The 19,497-nt window shown below is 47.9% G+C and overlaps 1 protein-coding gene across 6 annotated transcripts in view; it reads left to right on the plus strand.

Moving 5' to 3' along the window:
* Nucleotides 1-19,497, plus strand: part of LOC138770541 (uncharacterized) — a 139,814-nt gene that overhangs the window by 12,634 nt on the left and 107,683 nt on the right. For 5 of the 6 annotated variants that reach the window (XM_069949657.1, XM_069949655.1, XM_069949642.1 and 2 more), the window contains one exon: nucleotides 12,539-12,621. The gene's annotated coding sequence lies outside the window, so the exon portion shown is untranslated. Of the gene's footprint in view, nucleotides 1-7,306; nucleotides 7,372-12,538; nucleotides 12,622-19,497 lie in introns of those variants that run through there. The other variant, XM_069949646.1, reaches the window with a different exon arrangement.

The following is a 19,497-nucleotide window of genomic DNA, read 5'->3' on the forward strand; positions in this document are numbered from 1 at the left end:
CTCTGGCACTTCACGGCAGCAGTTGATTTTAAAGAAATTTTTTTTTGGTGAACTACCCCTTTAACCCCTTAGTGACCGCAGATACGGCTTTTTACGGCGGTCACTAAGGGTCCTTATTCTGCTGCCATCAGCTTTTTACGGCGATAGCAGAGAATAAGGCTGCGGGGCCGGGACGGCCCCCACCCCATCCCCCCGGCTACCGGAGGTAGCTGAGGGGCTGGGGCAGTGTGTGGGGCCCGTCCCAATTACAGGTATCCACCCCAGATTGCCTATAAGAACTTCAGTTTATCCGTAACCACCCCACATTGCCCGTAACCACCCCACGTTGCCCGTAACCACCCCAGATTGTCAGTAAGCACAGCAGGTTGCCCGTAACCACCCCACGTTGCCCGTAACCACCCCAGATTGTCTGTAAGCACTGCAGGTTGCCCGTAACCCCCCCATGTTGCCCTCATCCACCCCAGATTGTCTGTAAGCACTGCAGGTTGCCCGTAACCACCCCACGTTTCCCGTAACCATCCCAGATTGTCTGTAAGCACAGCAGGTTGCCCGTAACCAGCCCAGGTTGCCTGTAACCAGCTCACGTTGCCTGTAACCACCCCACGTTGCCGTAACCACAGCAGGTTGCCCATGACCACCACACGCTGCCCATAACCACCCCACGTTGCCCGTAACCACCCCACATTGCCTGTAACCACCCCAGGTTGCCGTAACCACAGCAGGTTGCCCGTGACCACCCCATATTGTCCGTAACCACCCCAGATTACCTGTAACCACCTCAGGTTGCCCGTAACCACCCCACATTACCTGTAATCTCATTTTTTTAATTTTATTTTAGTAACTGCGCTATTCTAATAACTGTTACTAGCTGCGGTTTTGCTCCCTGCTGTGTGCCCATACAGTGGTTTATGCCCACATATGGGGTACCGTTTTACTTAGGAGAACCTGAGTTACAGATTTTGGGGTACATTTTCTCTCCTGTTCCTCGTCAAATTGAGAAATTTCAAACTAAACCAACATATTATTGGAAAAATTTGAGTTTTTCATTTTTACTGGCCAATTTTGAATACTTTCCTCTAATACCTGTGGGGTAAAAATGGTCACCACACCCCAAGATGAATTCTTTGAGGGGTGCTCTTTCCAAAATGTGGTGACTTTTGGGGGGAATCTATTCTGCTGACACTGCAGGGGCTCAGCAAAAGCACCTGGCGCTCAGAAACTTCTTCAGAAAAATCTGCACTGAAAATGCTAATTGGCGCTCCCTTCCTTCTGAGCCCGGCTGTGTGCCCATGCAGTGGTTTATGCCCACATATGGGGTACCGTTCTACTCAGGAGAACCTGCTTTACATATATTGGGGTGACATTTCTCTCCTGTTCCTCGTGAAATTGAGAAATTTCAAACTAAAGGAACATATTATTGGAAAAATTCGAGTTTTTCATTTTTACTGTCTACTTTTGAATACTTTCCTCAAATACCTGTGGGGTCAAAATGGTCACCACACACCAAGATGAATACTTTGAGGGGTGCACTTTCCAAAATGGAGTGACTTATTGGGAGATTTTACTCCGCTGGCACTACAGGGGCACTGCAAACCACCTGTCGCTCTGAAACTTCTGCAGCAAAATCTGCATTGAAAAAGCTAATTGGCGCTCCTTCCCTTCTGAGCCCTCCTGTGTGCCCATACAGTGGTTTACGCCCACATATGGGGTACCATTGTACTCAGGAGAACCTGCGTTACAGATTTTGGGGTACTTTTTTCCTCTTGTTCCTCGTGAAATTGAAAAATTTCTAACTAAACGAACATATTATTGGAAGAATTTGAGTTTTTCATTTTTACTGTCTTCTTTTGAATACTTTCCTGTAATACCTGTGGGGTCAAAATGGTCACCACACACCAAGATGAATTCTTTGAGGGGTGCACTTTCCAAAATGGGGTGACTTATGGGGGGTTTTCTCTCTGCTGACACTACAGGGGCTCTGCAAACGCACCTGGCGCTCAGAAACTTCTTCAGCAAAATTTGCATTGGAAAAGCTAATTGGCGCTCCCTTCCTTCTGAGCCCCGCTGTGTGCCCATACAGTGGTTTACGCCCACATATGGGGTACCGTTGTACTCAAGAGAACCTGCATTACAAATTTTGGGGTGATTTTTCTCTCATATTCCTTTTGAAAATGAGAAACTTTAATCTAAACGTATATATTATTGGAAAATTTAAATTTTCTATTTTTTTACTGCCTAATTGTGAATACTTTCCTCCAGCCCCTGTAGGGTTAAAATGCTCATTATACCCCTAGATTAATTCTTTAAGGTGTGTAGTTTCCAAAATGGGGTCACTTATGGGGGTTTTCAGGATACCAGACTTCTAAATCCATTTAAAAAAAGAACTGGTCCCTAAAAAAATCAGTTTCACGAAAATGTGATAATTTGCTGATAAATTTCTAAGCCCCATAACACCCTAAAAAAGTAAAATATGTTTACCAAATTATGCCAGAATAAAGAGGACATATTGGTAATGTGACTTAGTAACTAATTTATGTGCTAGGACTTTCTTTTTTTAGAAGCAGAGAATTTCAAAGTTCATAAAATGCAAATTTTTTACATTTTTCATGATATTTTGATGTTTTTCACAAAAAACACACAAAGTAGTGACCAAATTTTGCCACTAACATAAAGTGCCATATGTCACGAAAAAACAATCTCAGAATCGCTAGCATACGTTAAAGCATCACTGAGCTATAAGCGCATAAAGTGAGACAGGTCAGATTTTGAAAAATTAGCCTGGTCATTAAGGCCCAAACTAGCTGCAGCACGAAGGGGTTAAGGTCTGCGAATGTGGAGAAGACACCTTCTCGGTATAACTGAGCCAAATATTTAAGTCCCCGCTGGGCCCAAAAGGTGAAATCTGGAAGACTAAATAGTTCTGGCAGATGGCCATTCATCCATAAGGGAATATAGGGTGACCAAGAATTCTCCTCACCATTCCTGGGGTAAGGTTCAGCTAGTCTATTCCACACCTGAGCATAAAAATTCTTTGGAAGTGCCGAGCTTCTGTCTATATACTGTATTATCTCAATGTACACTACAGCTCCACCTCTAGCATGTTAGCCTATAGATGTAGCAGAGCTGTATCATGGCAGAAGAAGCTGATAGAGGACAGATAGATATACGGGGAGTATATAGGTATACAGGGAGAGGGGTCTAGGCTGGATATTGTTTGGACTGTATGTTGCTCATCTTGGAGAATCTCTTTAAAGTTAAATTCCTCAGGATACCTGTTATTAGCCGTGATTTTATAGGGAAGGAGACCAAATCTTCTTATTCTCAAGCATATAAGCTGTATCCACCGTGTGTTATACAGGACGGTGCGTTGTACAGGACGGTGCGTTATACAGGACGGTGCGCTATACAGGACGGTGCGCTATGCAGGACGGTGCGCTATACAGGACGGTGCGTTATACAGGACGGTGCGCTATACAGGACGGTGCGTTATACAGGACGGTGCGTTATACAGGACGGTGCGTTATACAGGACGGTGCGTTATACAGGACGGTGAGTTATACAGGACGGTGCGTTATACAGGACGGTGCGTTATACAGGACGGTGCGCTATACAGGACGGTGCGCTATACAGGACGGTGCGTTATACAGGACGGTGCGCTATACAGGACGGTGCGCTATACAGGACGGTGCGTTATACAGGACGGTGCGCTATACAGGACGGTGCGTTATACAGGACGGTGCGTTATACAGGACGGTGCGCTATACAGGACGGTGCGTTATACAGGACGGTGCGTTATACAGGACGGTGCGCTATACAGGACGGTGCGTTATACAGGACGGTGTGTGCTATACAGGACGGTGCGCTATACAGGACGGTGCGCTATACAGGACGGTGCGTTATACAGGACGGTGCGTTATACAGGACGGTGCGCTATACAGGACGGTGCGTTATACAGGACGGTGCGCTATACAGGACAGTGCGCTATACAGGACGGTGCGTTATACAGGACGGTGAGTTATACAGGACGGTGCGTTATACAGGACGGTGCGTTATACAGGACGGTGCGATATACAGGACGGTGCGCTATACAGGACGGTGCGCTATACAGGACGGTGCGTTATACAGGACGGTGCGCTATGCAGGACGGTGCGCTATACAGGACGGTGCGTTATACAGGACGGTGCGCTATACAGGACGGTGCGTTATGCAGGACGGTGCGTTATACAGGGCGGTGCGTTATACAGGACGGTGCGCTATACAGGACGGTGCGCTATACAGGACGGTGCGCTATACAGGACGGTGCGTTATGCAGGACGGTGCGTTATACAGGGCGGTGCGTTATACAGGACGGTGCGTTATACAGGACGGTGCGCTATACAGGACGGTGTGCTATACAGGAGGGTGTGTTATACAGGACGGTGTGTGTTATACAGGATGGTGCGCTATACAGGACGGTGCGTTATACAGGACGGTGCGCTATACAGGACGGTGCGCTATACAGGACGGTGCGCTATAAAGGACGGTGCGCTATACAGGACGGTGCGCTATACAGGACGGTGCCAATACAGGACGGTGCGTTATAGGACGGTGCGTTATACAGGACGGTGCGTTAAACAGGACGGTGAGCTATACAGGACGGTGCGCTATACAGGACGGTGCGCTATACAGGACGGTGCGTTATACAGGACGTTGCGTTATACAGGACGGTGCGTTATACAGGACGGTGCGTTATACAGGACGGTGCATTATACAGGACGGTGCGTTATACAGGACGGTGCGTTATACAGGACGGTGTGTGCTATACAGGAAGATGTGTGCTATACAGGACGGTGCGTTATTCAGGACGGTGTGCTATACAGGACGGTGTGTGCTATACAGGACGGTGCGCTATACAGGACGGTGCGTTATACAGGACGATGCGTTATACAGGACGGTGCGTTATACAGGACGGTGCGTTATACAGGACGGTGCGCTATACAGGACGGTGCGCTATACAGGACGGTGCGTTATACAGGACGGTGCGTTATACAGGACGGTGCGCTATATAGGACGGTGCGCTATACAGGACGGTGCGTTATACAGGACGGTGCGTTATACAGGACGATGCGTTATACAGGACGGTGTGCTATACAGGACGGTGTGCTGACATTGCCTGCTCTCTGTATGACTGACTGACATTGCCTGCTCTCTGTATGACTGACATTGCCTGCTCTGTGTATGACTGACTGACATTGCCTGCTCGATGTATGACTGACATTGCCTGCTCTCTGTATGACTGACATTGCCTGCTCTCTGTATGACTGACTGACATTGCCTGCTCTCTGTATGACTGACTGACATTGCCTGCTCTCTGTATGACTGACATTGCCTGCTCTCTGTATGACTGACATTGCCTGCTCTCTGTATGACTGACTGACATTGCCTGCTCTCTGTATGACTGACATTGCCTGCTCTCTGTATGACTGACTGACATTGCCTGCTCTCTGTATGACTGACATTGCCTGCTCTCTGTATGACTGACAGCTCATTGATATGGAGTGTGTGTTATACCCAGGGGTGATAGCATCCTGCACTACTGCACCCAGCCAGCCACAGTGCAGGACGTTATACAGGACGGTGCGTTATACAGGACGGTGCGCTATACAGGACGGTGCGCTATACAGGACGGTGCGTTATACAGGACGGTGCGTTATACAGGACGATGCGTTATACAGGACGGTGTGCTATACAGGACGGTGTGCTGACATTGCCTGCTCTCTGTATGACTGACTGACATTGCCTGCTCTCTGTATGACTGACATTGCCTGCTCTGTGTATGACTGACTGACATTGCCTGCTCGATGTATGACTGACTGACATTGCCTGCTCGATGTATGACTGACTGACATTGCCTGCTCGATGTATGACTGACTGACATTGCCTGCTCGATGTATGACTGACATTGCCTGCTCTCTGTATGACTGACATTGCCTGCTCTCTGTATGACTGACATTGCCTGCTCTCTGTATGACTGACTGACATTGCCTGCTCTCTGTATGACTGACTGACATTGCCTGCTCTCTGTATGACTGACTGACATTGCCTGCTCTCTGTATGACTGACATTGCCTGCTCTCTGTATGACTGACATTGCCTGCTCTCTGTATGACTGACTGACATTGCCTGCTCTCTGTATGACTGACATTGCCTGCTCTCTGTATGACTGACTGACATTGCCTGCTCTCTGTATGACTGACATTGCCTGCTCTCTGTATGACTGACAGCTCATTGATATGGAGTGTGTGTTATACCCAGGGGTGATAGCATCCTGCACTACTGCACCCAGCCAGCCACAGTGCAGGATAGTGGTGGCAGCGATATGTGTGTGTGTGTGGGGGGGAGGGTGATTTAACCAAACACTCTGCACGGTCTCCGGTCTCACAGACCAGGAAGCGGCCGTGGACCAGAGACCAGAGCAGCGTCATGTGGGACCACCCAACGCTAAAGTGGGAGAAAGGAGGGGTAAAATGGAAGTTGTTGCTTTAATCCACTCCTCCCCGGCCATGCGTTCCCCCATTGCTGCAGGTCTCCAGGGACTCTCTCTCGCTGCCCACATTATAATCCACCACTGGATACAGGCACAGGGCACCCCTCACATTTAAAAAAAAAAAAATTATATCTTTCATGGGACACTGAGGATATGACCTGTGATACAATATAAAGTAGTTGGTGTATAACAGTGTAATATGGTGTGCAGCCCTCAGAGTAACACCCCCCTCTCCCCCCCCCCCCCCCCCCAGCAACAAAAGTCAGAACATCCCTTAGGCTGGATTCACACAGCTTTTTTTTCATCCGTATTTTGTAAAAAACTGATGCATTTGTGTGCATCCATTTTGATCCATCTTTCCATTGGTTTCTATTATGAAAAAAAATGCACTAAATACATCAGTCTGCCCTGCTCATTCCTTCCTGCTCCCTGCAGTCTCTGTCCGCCCTTGTGTTTCCCTTCCTCTCCATTACTGGACAGGAACTTATAATATCACAGATTCTGCTGTTTCTGAATTTTGTTTCATCTGTTCTACTTGTTAATTAAAATAATAAATCATTATTTTTGGGGTGTGGAACCAATTGTCTGCATTTCTATGATTTCTTATGGGATTACAAGCGCCGTCCCGAACGAATTATGCTCCAAGGCACCACTGTATATAATATACAGATTGAAACTGACACTCTGCATTTGGCCACAAGATGTCGCTGTTTTGCAGTACACAGCCTGTGTTGTTAGGGCTGGGCTGTTGTCAAGGGAGACGAACCTGACAGTTGAAAGATATGACCTGAGGGAAGAAGAAAGAGCAGATGAGGGAAGTCAGGAGCGGCCATTTTACCTTTACCTGTAACACACAGCATACTCCGCCATTTGTATTTTTATATTGTTATTTGTGGTTTGATAACAGTGTAAATAGTTTATAAGATTGTAAGCTGCTGTGCTCCACCGCAAATGCCCAAAAGACCCACCCCCACATATAAACTGATTATTTAGGGGATTAATAGGTATATGGCGTCCGGCCTATCCGGACCTGCTAGCGGGTAAATTTTAGTATGTTTGTATTTATACAACATATTTCCGGGAGCACGGTGTTTAGCACAGGGACCTCGGCTTAATTGCCCCTGAACAGGAGACAAGAGGCATGCTGTCTCTAGAAGAAAGTGGTCATGTTTTTGTAGCGCTGGATAACCCCTTTAAGGGTAGCTTCACACATACCGTATCGCTGCTGATTTTTCGCAAGAAAATCGCAGATCCGCCCCTGTGATTTTAGATGCAGAAAAACGCATGAATTGACCTGCGTATTATGTGCGTAATTTATTCTTGCGAAAAATCAGCAGCGATACGGTACGTGTGAAGCTACCCTAAGCCTGTATATCATTTTGGTATATGTGAGTTATTACCTTTATTACCTTTGCATGTTTCAGTAAAGTGCTGTTTTGTTTAACCTGGTTCATGACTTTTCTGTATCCTTGGGAGCCCGCCCCGGTACACGGCTTACACACTTAGGGCGGGTTCACACTACGGAATTCTCGCGGACAATGTCAACGGAATTCCGTCAGCTGTCCACCCGCACGGGCACGCGCTTTTCCGCCGGCTCCATAGACACCATTCTATGGGCCGGCGTATTCCGCGATCCACTGAAAGAAGTGACATGACACTTCTTTCAGCGTATAGCGGAATACGCCGGCCCATAGAATGGTGTCTATGGGGCCGGCGGAAAGGCACCCAGATGTGTGGGCGGACAGCTGACGTAATTCCGCGGACATTGTCCGCGAGAATTCCATAGTGTGAACCCACCCTTATAGTCAGTGACTTGTCCTGGAGTCTCCTCTCAGTTCTCTCCTCTATAGTCAGTGACTTGTCCTGGAGTCTCCTCTCAGTTCTCTCCTCTATAGTCAGTGACTTGTCCTGGAGTCTCCTCTCAGTTCTCTCTATAGTCAGTGACTTGTCCTGGACTCTCATCTCAGTTCTCTCTATAGTCAGTGACTTGTCCTGGAGTCTCCTCTCAGTTCTCTCCTCTATAGTCAGTGACTTGTCCTGGAGTCTCCTCTCAGTTCTCTCTATAGTCAGTGACTTGTCCTGGAGTCTCCTCTCAGTTCTCTCTATAGTCAGTGACTTGTCCTGGAGTCTCCTCTCAGTTCTCTCCTCTATAGTCAGTGACTTGTCCTGGAGTCCCCTCTCAGTTCTCTCCTCTATAGTCAGTGACTTGTCCTGGAGTCTCCTCTCAGTTCTCTCCTCTATAGTCAGTGACTTGTCCTGGAGTCTCCTCTCAGTTCTCTCCTCTATAGTCAGTGACTTGTCCTGGAGTCTCCTCTCAGTTCTCTCCTCTATAGTCAGTGACTTGTCCTGGAGTCTTCTCTCAGTTTTCTCCTCTATGGTCAGTGACTTGTCCTGGAGTCTCCTCTCAGTTCTCTCCTCTATAGTCAGTGACTTGTCCTGGAGTCCCCTCTCAGTTCTCTCCTCTATAGTCAGTGACTTGTCCTGGAGTCTCTTCTCAGTTCTCTCTATAGTCAGGGACTTGTCCTGGAGTCCCCTCTCAGTTTTCTCCTCTATGGTCAGTGACTTGTCCTGGAGTCTCTTCTCAGTTCTCTCTATAGTCAGGGACTTGTCCTGGAGTCTCCTCTCAGTTCTCTCTATAGTCAGTGACTTGTCCTGGAGTCTCCTCTCAGTTCTCTCCTCTATAGTCAGTGACTTGTCCTGGAGTCTCCTCTCAGTTTTCTCCTCTATAGTCAGTGACTTGTCCTGGAGTCTCCTCTCAGTTTTCTCCTCTATAGTCAGTGACTTGTCCTGGAGTCTCTTCTCAGTTCTCTCTATAGTCAGTGACTTGTCCTGGAGTCTCCTCTCAGTTCTCTCCTCTATAGTCAGTGACTTGTCCTGGAGTCTCCTCTCAGTTCTCTCCTCTATAGTCAGTGACTTGTCCTGGAGTCTCCTCTCAGTTCTCTCCTCTATAGTCAGTGACTTGTCCTGGAGTCTCCTCTCAGTTCTCTCCTCTATAGTCAGTGACTTGTCCTGGAGTCTCCTCTCAGTTCTCTCTATAGTCAGTGACTTGTCCTGGAGTCTCCTCTCAGTACTCTCTATAGTCAGTGACTTGTCCTGGAGTCTCCTCTCAGTTCTCTCCTCTATAGTCAGTGACTTGTCCTGGAGTCTCCTCTCAGTTCTCTCCTCTATAGTCAGTGACTTGTCCTGGAGTCTCCTCTCAGTTCTCTCCATAGTCAGTGACTTGTCCTGGAGTCTCCTCTCAGTTCTCTCTATAGTCAGTGACTTGTCCTGGAGTCTCCTCTCAGTTCTCTCCTCTATAGTCAGTGACTTGTCCTGGAGTCTCCTCTCAGTTCTCTCTATAGTCAGTGACTTGTCCTGGTGTCTCCTCTCAGTTCTCTCCTCTATAGTCAGTGACTTGTCCTGGAGTATCCTCTCAGTTCTCTCTCTATAGTCAGTGGCTTGTCCTGGAGTCTCCTCTCAGTTCTCTCTCTATAGTCAGTGACTTGTCCTGGAGTCTCCTCTCTGTTCTCTCTATAGTCAGTGACTTGTCCTGGACTCTCCTCTCAGTTCTCTCTATAGTCAGTGACTTGTCCTGGAGTCTCCTCTCAGTTCTCTCCTCTATAGTCAGTGACTTGTCCTGGAGTCTCCTCTCAGTTCTCTCCTCTATAGTCAGTGACTTGTCCTGGAGTCTCTTCTCAGTTCTCTCTATAGTCAGTGACTTGTCCTGGAGTCTCCTCTCAGTTCTCTCCTCTATAGTCAGTGACTTGTCCTGGAGTCTCCTCTCAGTTCTCTCCTCTATAGTCAGTGACTTGTCCTGGAGTCTCCTCTCAGTTCTCTCTATAGTCAGTGACTTGTCCTGGAGTCTCCTCTCAGTACTCTCTATAGTCAGTGACTTGTCCTGTAGTCTCCTCTCAGTTCTCTCCTCTATAGTCAGTGACTTGTCCTGGAGTCTCCTCTCAGTTCTCTCTATAGTCAGTGACTTGTCCTGGAGTCTCCTCTCAGTACTCTCTATAGTCAGTGACTTGTCCTGGAGTCTCCTCTCAGTTCTCTCTATAGTCAGTGACTTGTCCTGGAGTCTGCTCTCAGTTCTCTCTATAGTCAGTGACTTGTCCTTGAGTCTCCTCTCAGTTCTCTCTATAGTCAGTGACTTGTCCTGTAGTCTCCTCTCAGTTCTCTCCTCTATAGTCAGTGACTTGTCCTGGAGTCTCCTCTCAGTTCTCTTTATAGTCAGTGACTTGTCCTGGAGTCTCCTCTCAGTTCTCTCCTCTATAGTCAGTGACTTGTCCTGGAGTCTCCTCTCAGTTCTCTCCTCTATAGTCAGTGACTTGTCCTGGAGTCTCCTCTCAGTTCTCTCCTCTATAGTCAGTGACTTGTCCTGGAGTCTCCTCTCAGTTCTCTCCTCTATAGTCAGTGACTTGTCCTGGAGTCTCCTCTCAGTTCTCTCCTCTATAGTCAGTGACTTGTCCTGGAGTCTGCTCTCAGTTCTCTCTATAGTCAGTGACTTGTCCTGGAGTCTCCCCCCAGTTCTCTCCTCTCTATAGTCAGTGACTTGTCCTGGAGTCTCCTCTCAGTTCTCTCTATAGTCAGTGACTTGTCCTGGAGTCTCCTCTCAGTTCTCTCTATAGTCAGTGACTTGTCCTGGAGTCTGCTCTCAGTTCTCTCTATAGTCAGTGACTTGTCCTGGAGTATCCTCTCAGTTCTCTCTATAGTCAGTGACTTGTCCTGGAGTCTCCTCTCAGTTCTCTCTATAGTCAGTGACTTGTCCTGGAGTCTCCTCTTAGTTCTCTCTCTATAGTCAGTGACTTGTCCTGGAGTCTCCCATCAGTTCTCTCCTCTATAGTCAGTGACTTGTCCTGGAGTCTCCTCTCAGTTTTCTCCTCTATAGTCAGTGACTTGTCCTGGAGTCTCCTCTCAGTTCTCTCCTCTATAGTCAGTGACTTGTCCTGGAGTCCCCTCTCAGTTCTCTCCTCTATAGTCAGTGACTTGTCCTGGAGTCTCCTCTCAGTTCTCTCTCTATAGTCAGTGACTTGTCCTGGAGTCTCCTCTCAGTTCTCTCTCTATAGTCAGTGACTTGTCCTGGAGTCTCCTCTCTGTTCTCTCTATAGTCAGTGACTTGTCCTGTAGTCTCCTCTCAGTTCTCTCTCTATAGTCAGTGACTTGTCCTGGAGTCTCCTCTCAGTTCTCTCTATAGTCAGTGACTTGTCCTGGAGTCTCCTCTCAGTTCTCTCCTCTATAGTCAGTGACTTGTCCTGGACTCTCCTCTCAGTTCTCTCTATAGTCAGTGACTTGTCCTGGAGTCTCCTCTCAGTTCTCTCCTCTATAGTCAGTGACTTGTCCTGGAGTCTCCTCTCAGTTCTTTCCTCTATAGTCAGTGACTTGTCCTGGAGTCTCCTCTTAGTTCTCTCCTCTATAGTCAGTGACTTGTCCTGGAGTCTCCTCTCAGTTCTCTCCTCTATAGTCAGTGACTTGTGCTGGAGTCTCGTCTCAGTTCTCTCCTCTATAGTCAGTGACTTGTCCTGGAGTCTCCTCTCAGTTCTCTCTATAGTCAGTGACTTGTCCTGGACTCTCCTCTCAGTTCTCTCTATAGTCAGTGACTTGTCCTGGACTCTCCTCTCAGTTCTCTCTATAGTCAGTGACTTGTCCTGGAGTCTCCTCTCAGTTCTCTCCTCTATAGTCAGTGACTTGTCCTGGAGTCTCCTCTCAGTTCTTTCCTCTATAGTCAGTGACTTGTCCTGGAGTCTCCTCTCAGTTCTCTCCTCTATAGTCAGTGACTTGTCCTGGAGTCTCCTCTCAGTTCTCTCCTCTATAGTCAGTGACTTGTGCTGGAGTCTCGTCTCAGTTCTCTCCTCTATAGTCAGTGACTTGTCCTGGAGTCTCCTCTCAGTTCTCTCTATAGTCAGTGACTTGTCCTGGAGTCTCCTCTCAGTTCTCTCTCTATAGTCAGTGACTTGTTCTGCAGGTTCCTAGTCCCCTCCCCCTATAGTCCTTGTACTGGTTTTGACAGGACAAAATTTACTTTCAGTTTCTTCTTCAGCTCCGGATGTATACAGCCTCCTATTACGGAAGAAGGAGTGGAGCTGAGAGAGGAGACGGCATGTGTCGTACATCTTAACCCAGGTAAAAAAATAAAACTCCACATTTAGGTAAATCTATAGATAATAGTCACTTCATGCCTGGATCCTGATATGTGTGTATAGGGAAGGTTGTGTGTGTAATGTGATATATCCAGGATGTATAATGCTACAGCCGCACAGAGGACCTCGTATAATCTCCAGTCTGTATATCAGTAAGTTATATGCACGGTTATTAGGTTTAGCACACGCTTTGCCTGTCCAGACATGATCAGAATTTCAGTTTTGCAACAGCTGAAGGGCGGGAGTTTCCCCATGCCTGTCCTATGCTACGATCGGATGGTCCTGATTTAACCCCTTCCTTTACTTGAACGTGTAGTTGTATAACTGTACTGCACTATCCTACCATCCTCCTGTGACCCAGTGAGTATACCCTTTTAACCATTTAGATGCTGCTTTCAAAACTGACAGCAGCATTTAAATGACACCTCTGCCCATCATTGGTGGTACAGTGTATCAGCCAATCCTATGTCATTGCAGCCCGAGGCCTGGTTGCCTAACTTGGCGATTGGTAAAGCGTGCCTCCAGCAGACTGTACCAATAGAGTGCTGAGATAATTATCATTCAGTTATCGTTACTGCGGCTACATGTCTGATCAACCGTGATATTGATTTAGGCCATTATCTCCCAGCCGTAAGCCATAGCGCACACACATACAAAGCATGCTGTAGCCATAGCCCGCTCGCACACACACACACAAACTATTGCAGCCACAGAAGACACACACAGCCTACTGCAGCCATATCTCTCTCACACAAACACACACAGCCTACTGCAGCCATATCTCTCTCACACAAACACACAGCCTACTGCAGCCATATCTCTCTCACACAAACACACACACACAGCCTACTGCAGCCATATCTCTCTCACACAAACACACGCACACAGCCTACTGCAGCCATATCTCTCTCACACAAACACACACACAGCCTGATGCTGCCATAGCGCGCGTGCACACACACACAGCCTAATGAAGCCACAGAACACACACACAGCCTGCTGCAGCCACAGAACACACACAAACACAGCCTGCTTCAGCCACAGAACACACACGCAGCCTGCTGCAGCCACAGAACATATACACACAGCTTGCTTGCTGCAGTCACAGAACACACACGCAGCCTGCTGCAGCCAAAGCACACACACACAGCCTGCTGCAGCCACAGATTACACACAGCCTGCTGCAGCCATAGCACACACACACAGCCTGCTGCAGCCACAGATTACACACAGCCTGCTGCAGCCATAGCGCACACACACACACACACACACACACAGCCTGCTGCAGCCATAGCACACACACAGCCTCCTGCAGCCACAGCGCGCGCACACACATACACACACATACACACACACACACACACACACACACAGCCAGGGCCGGCGTTAGGGGGGGGCAAAGAGGGCAAATGCCCAGGGCCCCCATCCCCCAGGGGCCCCTCTGCTGCTGCCGTGGTTCCTGTACCTCAGATGAAAGAATATACGGCAGCAGCCTGCTCCAAGGCAGAGAAAGCTCTGCTCTCAGCACAGACCGAGCTGCTGCTGCTGGAGCCGACACCCACCCTCCTCCACCCCCCTCAAGGTCCTGTACGTGAAGGGTCTCCTGTCCTGCTGCTGCTGAAGCCGACCCCCTCCCCCTCGAGGTCCTGTACATGGAGGGTCCTGTCCTGCTGCAGCCGGTGTAATGTTACACTGCTCAGCAGTCGGGACAAGAGGGAAAAGGAGGAAGTCACCAGGCAGCAGCAGCAGCAGCATGAGGCTCCCAGTCCTGCCCTGTCATCAGCTTATTTACTTCCAGCTCCTAGTGTAAGTATATGTATATAGTGTATGTGTGTACAGTTATATAATGTGTGTGGGGGGGGGGGGCTTGTACTGTAATATGTGTATGGGGGGGTGTACTGTAATATAATGTGTATGGGGTGTATGTATTCTTATATCATGTATAGTCAATGTGTAGGTGTGCATGTGTGTGTACTGGAGGTTTACATATACATAATGTGTGTTTAGGTATGTGTGAGGTTGTATATGTGGATACTATATAATGTGTATGGGGTGTGTGTGTGTATGGTTAAATAATGTGTTTGGGGGGTCTACTGTTATATAATGTGTTTGGGGGTTTACTGTTTTATAAGACATATTCAATGGTGTGTCTGTCTGTGTGTACTGGATGTTTATGCATAATAATGTGTGTTTGAATATGTGTGAGAATGTGTGAGGCCAGGTTTACAACTACGTATAACACCAGACGTTCTGTGACCTGGCTGGGTCACCGGAATGGCTGGTGTTACTAAAGATCATTCTGGCCAGTACTTCGTTGAATTCGGATGTGGGCGCCCGCATCCCAATTGACCGCTGCACACAATGGAGCGAGCGGCTGGAGCTGCATGCTCCATTGTGTGAACTGACATGTTCTGTGTTGTTTTTTTGTGCAGCCGGATGGAATCCCAGCTGGAGCGTATACTATGTGTATGTATTTATGTGCTATGTGTTTACGATCTGGCCGGGAATCCATTCATTTCAATAGAACATTTGTTTTCTATAAATCACGGCCGTTGTTGCAAATTGCAACAACGGGCGTGATTTATACAAAATATACATTGTGTGAACATAGCCTGTATATGTGTGTGTTCTATTGTACGAGTAAACATCACAATGTGTAGTGGATATAATACAATGTAGAGTGCATCTGGCTAGTAATACCTCAATATGGAGTAAATATAAAGTGCCTCAATACATAAGTATTATAAGAAGTGGCTCTATATATATATATATATATATATATATATATATATATATATATACACAGTATATATATATACTGTATAAGGTATATTGTATTATATTTATACTATATTGAGGTATTAAAGAGGTGCTGCCATTTGTCTTAACTCGTGACCATTCAGAGACCTATAAGGATCACCAGTTATAAGCGGGTGATGTGCGCAGTAGTGTTCGCCACTCCCAGGCCGGCTGCAAGGTCTGATTTCTAGTCTGTGGAGTGAATGAATCAGCCAGGGAGTGAAGTGCACTACCGTGTGCTTCACCCACTTATAACTGACAATTTCAGCAGGTCTCTCCCCGACATGTCAGAGGTTTAACAGCGCAGCTCTTTTCTGCCCAATTTGGCATTGGGTGTGTAGAGAAACTGCTGCACGCCATGTGGCACAGCTGCCAAGCAAACCATCTAATGCAGGTACTAGAGAGGAGCAAAGCAGATAGGTTTTGCTTCGTATGAAGTAAAACAAATCTGCTTCACTCATCTCTAGCAGGTACCATGCATATGGCCTTATAGGACATGTGTACAGTGCCTGCCAGGTGGTGGAGGGGTGCGGTGGCAGCTGGTGTGCAGTAGCATCACTACCTGATCAAACAGAGAAGAAAGGTCCTGCAAAACTCCTTTAGGGTAGCTTCACACGTACCGTATTGCTGCTGATTTTACACAAAAAAAACGCAAGAAAATCATAGATCCGCCCCTGCGATTTCAGATGCAGAAAAATCACATGAATTGACCTGCGTATTATGTATATGTAAAAAACGCAGCGTAAATTACGCACATAATACGCAGGTCAATTCATGCGATTTTTCTGCATCTAAAATCACAGGGGCGGATCTGCGATTTTCTTGCGTAAAAACAGCAGTGATTACTGGGTTCACACTACGTATATTTCAGGCAGTATTTGGTCCTCATGTCAGGTCCTCATATTGCAACCAAAACCAGGAGTGGATTAAAAACACAGAAAGGCTCTGTTCACACAATGTTGAAATTGAGTGGATGGCCGCCATATAACAGCAAATAACGGCCATTATTTCAATATAACAGCCGTTGTTTTAAAATAACAGCAAATATTTGCCATTAAATGGCGGCCATCCACTCAATTTCAACATTGTGTGAACATAGCCTCTGTGTTTTTAATCCACTCCTGGTTTTGGTTGCAATATGAGGACCACAATACTGACTGAAATATACGTAGTGTGAACCCAGCTATTAGGGTGCGTTCACATGTAGCGAGTTTGCAGGGGATTTCATGCTGCAAATTTGTCGGCAAATCCGCTGCTATACTCAGTATCATTATAGTCAGTGGCCCTGGATTCTTACAGATTTTCATTCCGCTGTGAGAATGTAGTGACGGCTATTTTTAACTAATTAGCTGCTAGTAAAAATAACCAGCTCATGCTTACCTGCTCATGCTTACCTGCCCAAGCTCCTGCCTGAGTCTCCGGGTCACTGCTCACTGATGGCCGCTCAGCCAATCACAGCCTGCCACAGGACACAGCAGACTCCTGGAGGAGAGTGACGAGGGAGTGCGGGCAGGTAAGCAGTTGCTCTCTATTTTTACCTGCAGCTAATTAGTTAAACATGGCAGTCACTACATGCCTGCAGCAGGTTTTCAGAATGCAGGGCCAGAGTTTATAATGATACAGAGTATCGCTGCGGAGAAACTTGCAGCATAAGATCCGCTGCTAACTTGTTACATGTGAACGCACCCTTAAGGGGACATTTACTTGTACTATGTTTGCTGCAGATTTTACGCTACAGATTTCACGCTGCGAACTATGCTGTGTAAATGAATGACGAAACACTGCATCCAATCTACAGCAAACATGGTACATTTAATTGGGGCCCCACTTTTAATTTTGCCCAGGGCCTCACTTAGCCTAAAACCGGCCCTGCACACAGCCATAGCGCACACTTACACACACAGCCTGCTGCAGCCATAGCGGACACACAAACACAGCCATAGCACACACAGACACACACACAGCCATAGCACACACAGACACACACACACAGCCTGCTGCAGCAATAGCACACACAGACACACATATACACATACACACACACACACACAGCCTGCTGCAGCCACAGAACACACACACATACAGCCTACTGCAGCCACAGAACATACCCACACAGCCTGCTGCAGCCATAGCCCGCGCACACACACAAACACACACAGCCTGCTGCAGCCATAGCACACACAGACACACACACACAGCCTGCTGCAGCCACAGAACACACACACATACAGCCTACTGCAGCCACAGAAAATACCCACACAGCCTGCTGCAGCCACATGGGGGAAGGGGTTAATGGCTTTCAAAAGTGCACTGTGCAACCCATGCCCAAACAGGGCCGTCTTACCCATTGGGCATGGTAGGCAGCTGCCCGGGGGCCCTTGCATCCTAGGGGGCCCCTGCCCCAGTGTCAGACCTATCGCATGTGCAGCCGGGGCCACGAGGAGGAGAGGGGCCAGCTGCGGCCGCTGCTCCCTGCCAGGCAAGGTTTTTTAAACAGGGGCCTGGGGCTGCTTATAAAGATCTCTGCATCCAAACGTCCCCTAATCAATTAAAGCAAGCAGGCTGCGGCTGGCTACATTGAGGTACGCACGCACACTCTGCAATTTCCTCGGTGCCTAAGTGAGCAGCTGGAGTTTGGTGGCCTCACAGCCACCTCCCGACCTCCTAGCCCCGGCACACAGGACCTGTGCAGTGCACGTGCACAGCTGCTGGAGTCTGCTCTCCCCCACCCGGGCAGTAGAGTGGCCTGCACTACCCCCCCCCCCCCCACAGTGTGTGCTGTGTGTAATGGGGTATGTGTGCTGTGTGTAATGGAGTATGTGTGCTGTGCTATGTGTGCTGTGTGTAATGGGGTATGTGTGCTGTGTGTAATGGAGTATGTGTGCTGTGCTATGTGTGCTGTGTGTAATGGGGTATGTGTGCTGTGTGTAATGGGGTATGTGTGCTGTGTGTAATGGGCTTTGTGTGCTGTGTGTAATGGAGTATGTGTGCTGTGCTATGTGTGCTGTGTGTAATGGGGTATGTGTGCTGTGTGTAATGGGGTATGTGTGCTGTGTGTAATGGGGTATGTGTGCTGTGTGTAATGGGGTATGTGTGCTGTGTGTAATGGGGTATGTGTGCTGTGTGTAATGGGGTATGTGTGTTGTGTGTAATGGGCTTTGTGTGCTGTGTGTAATGGGCTTTGTGTGCTGTGTGTAATGGGGTATGTGTGCTGTGTGTAATGGGGTATGTGTGCTGTGTGTCATGGGGTATGTGTGCTGTGCTGTGTGTAATGGGGTATGTGTGCTGTGTGTAATGGGGTATGTGTGCTGTGTGTCATGGGGTATGTGTGCTGTGCTGTGTGTAATGGGGTATGTGCGCTGGGGTATGATATGTGTAATGGGGTATGTGTGCTGTGCTATGTGTGCTGTGCCATGCTATGTGTGCTGGGGTATGTGTGCTGTGCTATGCTATGTGTAATGGGGTATGTGTGCTGGGGTATGTGTACTGGGGTATGTGTGCTGGGGTATGCTATGTGTGCTGGGGTATGCTATGTGTGCTGTGCTATGCTGTGTGTGCTGGGGTATGTGTGCTGGGGTATGCTATGTGTGCTGGGGTATGCTATGTGTGCTGTGCTATGCTGTGTGTGCTGGGGTATGTGTGCTGTGCTATGCTATGTGTAATGGGGTATGTGTGCTGGGGTATGTGTGCTGGGGTATGCTATGTGTGCTGGGGTATGCTATGTGTGCTGTGCTATGCTATGTGTAATGGGGTATGTGTGCTGGGGTATGCTATGTGTGCTGGGGTATGCTATGTGTAATGGGGTATGTGTGCTGGGGTATGCTATGTGTGCTGGGGTATGCTATGTGTAATGGGGTATGTGTGCTGGGGTATGCTATGTGTGCTGGGGTATGCTATGTGTAATGGGGTATGTGTGCTGGGGTATGCTATGTGTGCTGGGGTATGCTATGTGTGCTGCGCTGCTGAGAGACTGTTTTGTGAATTAAAGTTTATGTTAACAATAATTTGTATTTTTTATTGTACGTAATTGTACTGGCTAGGGGCGGGGTTGCATAGATGG

This window comes from Dendropsophus ebraccatus, chromosome 1, assembly GCF_027789765.1.
Source record: "Dendropsophus ebraccatus isolate aDenEbr1 chromosome 1, aDenEbr1.pat, whole genome shotgun sequence".
Lineage (NCBI taxonomy): Eukaryota > Metazoa > Chordata > Amphibia > Anura > Hylidae > Dendropsophus > Dendropsophus ebraccatus.